Source organism: Miscanthus floridulus, chromosome 6, assembly GCF_019320115.1.
Source record: "Miscanthus floridulus cultivar M001 chromosome 6, ASM1932011v1, whole genome shotgun sequence".
Lineage (NCBI taxonomy): Eukaryota > Viridiplantae > Streptophyta > Magnoliopsida > Poales > Poaceae > Miscanthus > Miscanthus floridulus.
In genome coordinates this window covers 90,436,441-90,441,910 of record NC_089585.1, presented here as the reverse complement: position 1 = coordinate 90,441,910, position 5,470 = coordinate 90,436,441, and the positions used below count along the sequence as shown (strand labels likewise).

The 5,470-nt window shown below is 41.7% G+C and overlaps 1 long non-coding RNA gene across 7 annotated transcripts; it reads left to right on the top strand.

Moving 5' to 3' along the window:
- Positions 1-359: 359 nt before the first annotated feature.
- Positions 360-5,141, top strand: LOC136458603 (uncharacterized). 7 transcript variants are annotated; one of them, XR_010760029.1, is made up of 5 exons: positions 360-1,213; positions 1,815-2,031; positions 3,101-3,336; positions 3,900-3,989; positions 4,698-5,141. It is a non-coding gene; the product is annotated as an uncharacterized lncRNA (long non-coding RNA). The 7 variants fall into 7 exon arrangements; XR_010760028.1 differs by having other exon boundaries at positions 3,101-3,200; positions 4,698-5,137; XR_010760027.1 differs by having other exon boundaries at positions 3,101-3,239; positions 4,698-5,137.
- The last annotated feature ends 329 nt before the right edge of the window (positions 5,142-5,470 follow it).

Genomic DNA, 5,470 nt, shown 5'->3' with positions numbered 1-5,470 from the left:
TGGCTGTCAGCTGTTGTCGAGTTGCCAAACCAAGAGTTTGCATTGGTCCTTGCAAGGCGCATTAATAAAGACAAGTGAAAAGTATGAACTTTATGATATACCTCGGTTGAAGTCATTATGCGGTAGGTTGCATTCTCTGACCCTTCTTCATATTCCTCGTTAAATACTTTTTTGCACCTTGTTTAAGCGACTTTTCCTTTTCTAGATTCACATGCTTAATTAGTTGATGATCAGATAGGATTAGAACCTAGATGTATTTTTTTTGTACTGTACTGTAACTGTAATCTCCTATAACTAAAAAAGAATAACAAAAGTAACGCTATTTTTTCGTGCGAATTTTTCTCGTGGGTCGTCTTCGCTCCGCCTCCCTACCCTACGATACCCGCCTCCGTCGGTCCGCCCCCTCGCCTTGCGATCGTTCCACCCGGTCCCCATCCCCTCGCGAGATCCCGCCTCGAATCAGCCTTCCTCCCCCAGTCCCCCTAGCCACGCCGCCTCCTCCTCTCCCTACCTGCCGTGATGCCGTTCTGTCGCACTCACGCCGTGGACCTTGCCGTTCGCGCCCGCGGCGTCATCCTTGCCCACGCCGACGCCGACGCCTCCTTTCCCTCCCTGGCTCGCAGCAGCGCTGCCGCCGCAAGGCTGTGACGGGAAGGACCGCCGATGCCCGTGCGTTGGGGGCTCCATGGAGAGATCTCAGGGACGGTGTGAGGTCCGATGATGGTCGCGTCAGCTGGACCACCCGTCGTCCTACGTCGCTCGGCCATGATTACACATCTCTGACGACGAGGGCATCCCTAGGGACTAGGGGCCACCGGCGCATCGCCTTCTCCTCCGACTATCTGCCTGTGCTGAGCTGTGATCTCCGGTAACGCTGGCGCTATGGCCTGCTGCATCCTCGACAATCTGAGACCTAAAGCAAAGTCCAGGCTCAGGTCATGCGTCATCCGATCCATTCTTGAACAAATATTTTTAACATTTCGTACTTTCGGGCTGGGATTGTGTTCTGATTTTACATCACACAACTACCATCTACTACCAATACCCCATGTCGAGCTTTCCCAATTGAACCAGCGTGGACAGCGGCGGGCCCTTTCCTCCATGGAGCGACGGCAGCAGGACCAACGGGTGGGTGGCCAGTGCCAATGCAAGCCAATAAGCCATGATGTGTAGGCTTTGTGATTTCTTCATGATGACCACCAAACGAGTGTAGGTAATGTGCTTGGGAGAATTCTCCTGATTCTTTTTTGTTTGGATTCAGCCATATGCATCATTTGCAGCCAGATGGATTGTCATCATCTCATATGAATTGTACAAGCTGTGTGATAGTATAGTTGGATCTAGGTTCGAAAATTTTGATTGATGCCATATTGTTCTTCAATAGCTTTCTTCAGTTAATACAACTTTTCCCTGAATTCTTGTGGTACTCATTGTGCCCAAGTTGTGATTGTTGTAGGCAAGCAGGACCATCAAAATTGAATATACTGTGTGATTGATGAGTTGAACAGTATAGAACGTAGTTAGAAAACAGTTGATTGGTATACATACTTAGATAGCAAGGTGACTATATTTCTGCCAGACCCTGATAATTTACTGAAGCATCATCATGTTAGTTAAATGCTACAACTTTCAGCATTCCTTGAACCATCGTAGTTTTCTGACACGGGTAAATATCATAATTTTTTTCGTGTAGTTAAAGAATATTTTGACAGTGCTTCATAAATTTCTGAATTTTGATCTTGTTGCTTAATGAGATTGTTTATCCTCCCAATTTACAGAGAGCATTCATTTGTTTGTTTATCATCCAATGACAGAATGTAGACCTCGATGAAATGGCCAGGAAGGGGTGCCCAAGGACAACGTGACCTACGCCACGATCGTCTCTGTGCCGACGAAAGGCCCGTCCTGCTGCTAACCTTGCCGCAACCACGCTACACACGGAGGCCGTTGCTCGCTGCTCCCTGCCATGACGAAACGTGGTGTCAGTGCGGCAAGGAGTGCCAGAGCAATAAGGCCATCACTGGTAACAAGGTACGTTGTGTGTTCTCCTAAGTTAACCTACATGTTCTCTATTCGCAAATTTGCTTATTAGTGTGCGGTTGCAGCGAGCATGCAATGTAATTCCAGATCCCCACAACACAAAAATAGGATAGCGATTCTGTCAGTATGCATGTCTTTGTACCATTGGTTTTAATTCTTGGCTTCTTTCACATGTTCAACTAAGGTGTTCGTATAGCCAATTTCTTTCGAAAGAAATTGAGAACAAATAGTTCTATCCTATAGCAGAGGCCTGTTATTTTGTGACATGTCATATGCTATCAGTATCCCAAAGAAGAAATACATCATCGAATCAGATATTGAACTGCTTGTGCATCCAGTTACGACGTGAAATGCCTATTTCACATCCTTGGCTTGGAGACGATTTGAACTGCTTTGTCATCTTTTATGGAACAACCTATTGTTTGTAGCTCTAAGCATATGAAATCAAGAGTCAAGATGTCGATTGTAGAATCTCCCACAACTAAAAAGCCTAAAGAGGAGACACCGTTTTGGTGCGACAAAAACTTCGCCTCACCTCGTCGGTCTACCCTGCGATCCTTGGCCACTCTCCCCGCTCGATAGAAAAGGAAACCACCATGCTGCGATTCCCGCCCGCTTTCACCGCGCTTTAGAAAAGAAAAGGAAATCGCCGTCCGCGTCGCTCCCCTGGCATTCGTTGGCAGACAGTTTCTCTCCACGCGCTTTAGTGAAGATGTCCCTTTCTTCAGACGAACAAGTAATTTTGAGTATGACACTATTTATTGGTGTGTATGAAAATTGTCCTATGATGGGTTGACTTAATTCTTTTTCTGTGAAACTCAAAAAGACTTATCGGTCTGTATCCAGAAGAAAGCAAAGTCACAAGGTGCTAAGAAATGGCCTTGATATTTCTAGGTACTTCTAGGTTCTGATCCCGACAAGTGCTGAAGAATCCAAATATATATTTTGTTATTATTATGGTATATTATCCTAGATACCGTGTGTGTTTATTATTTTTCATCCAAGCAGATACTTTGCCAACTTATTTGTAGAGATTTGAGATTTCTTTTTACTCTTCTAGGTCCTTTCAATCTGTGATTGGGAGCTTCAGCAAATATAACATGTTTATGGGACTATGGGAGTTTTGACTTTTGAATGCGGCACCAGTCATACTGAATCAGGTCCAGACTCAAAAAACACAGCAGATACTAATTCTTCAGGTCAAGGCACATCCAAAGATTATGAGGGTTCTTTTATAGTTACTAGGCCTGATGGCATGCCAGCACATATTAGGATGCCAGTGTTTGGTTTTGCCTTGTATGTGTTTCCTCACATCTTATTACTTCTCTTCATTATGTCATTCTTCTACTACATAAAATTTTCAGCAGGTTGCATCGTTGCACTCTGCAGGAACCCTCCTAACTGATGGACATCTCAATATGGACATCATATAGCTAATGACAAAGGATAAACTTTTAAAAAAAAAGTACATACTATGTAGCTGTTTAGTCATGAGATAGCTAGCCATGAGATATCATAGCTATTTCTGTTGTTTGGTCAGTCTGAGGTGTACTGAACCCGCATCATAGAGTGCATGACTATCATACATACTTCTATTTTCAATTCTATTTTCCATGTATGATGATAACCTCAGTTGCCAGTTTAGTGCTGATTGAAAAATACTTTGGTGTTGCCCAATTGAATAGAAAACACATATTTGGAGAGAACTTCATATCATTATTAACACGTTAGTTGTGCATAAAACCTAGAATTGTTATGCTTTTTGTTAGCTGAGTTATCATTTTTCTTAGTATGTGCTCATCTTCATCTCACTTTCAACAATCCTCCCTCCAAATGTTTTGATTTTTCAAAAATTTCAGGGGCTATTCCTCTCTGGAAATACTATCAAATTTATTTCAACCGGAAAGATGGTGAAGATTGCATCAGCTATGATCTCCATACAATTTAAGGTGCAACCAATCTCTTTTACTTCAAAAACAAATTGAAAAGAAACAATACTCAGATTATTGTTTGTTAACAATGCAAGATCGAGCCATCAACAAATAGCTGCACAGTGTATTAATCTCAAGAATAATTGTATCTTTGCCTGAAATCTCGGACGTTCGAAATTGTTTCTGATCCTCTGTTTTAAATGAGCTCATTAAGGTTGAAATAAAGTTCAAGATGCACTTGTATATATTCAAGTCATGGTTCAATGCTTTAGAAAATTTATTCTTTTTGTATGACATTATGATTATGTTGTGGCCCTTTTTAAAGGCAATTCATGTCAACTTTTTGAAATTTTATTGGCTGCTATCCTACTACAAGTTGTTTGTATATTTTAACGCAAGAAAAACAGTAGTTATTCTTCCATTGCATGTGAAATATTAGGCATGTGTGTGTCGCACGTGCATGTCTACTTCAAACTTTATATAATTCACTTTGAACTTAATGTGCGAAAGAACTTCAAATGTTTCTCTGTTACTCTACTTCCCAGTCTTCTGTTCTACTATTTCCCAATGATTACACCATTTTGGTTGTTTAATTTGTGTTATCCTAAATGTTATCGTAGCTATTAGAAATAAATGTAACTGAAGCCTATCTGGCTTCCTGTAACTGAAGCCTGTCCGGCTTCCTCTTGTACAACTATATATGAAAGGTTCACCCCTCCCTCCTAGGGAAATGGTAGTTTTTTTTATAACAGGGAAATGGTAGTTGATGTGGGGGTTTTGATTGTCGATGAGGTCGACGAGATCGACGAGATCGGCACGACTATGTCTCTGGACGCCAGGAAGGTCGACGATGGAGTTGGTAGCGAAGACGGTGGCCGCCGAGGAGCAACAGCACGGTAGCCCGCTCCCAAGAATCAAATAGCAGTTAATGTAAAACAATGCTAGGTTAATTGCAAATGAGACACTTCCCACATAAATGAGGTACCAGAGCTAATTTGATATATTGATAAGAGCATTGTTCTCAATACAAAAGTTGGGATCAAAGTGCTTGAATGCTTGCTCTTTCTTCTGAATGATATAGAACTTACTGGACCAATCAAGCAGGTAACAATCTTTCTTCAAGTATGCTGAATAAATTTATTGCCTCACATTTTCTTCACTATTATTGAATCCTTTTGGCAGATGGATTTGTTCCGAGTTTCAAATGTGTATTGACTGCTGAGTGGCCTATTTGGGAAGTATACCAGTTATATTTGCAGTGGTCTGTTCAGGAAGTGTTTTTTTTTTTTCAGTTGGTCTAAGAAAGCAAGGACACCGTTGTTATCTTATCGTGCGATCCGTGTGTTTTTAGTACAAAATGTTAACTATCCCGTAGCAACGCACGGGCACGCTACCTAGTATGTAAAAAAACATATACCTTGACGTTTGGTCTCTATTTATAATGTGTTTTAAAATATGGTTATCATTCCTAGATAAATGGAGTATTTGTGAAACGTTGA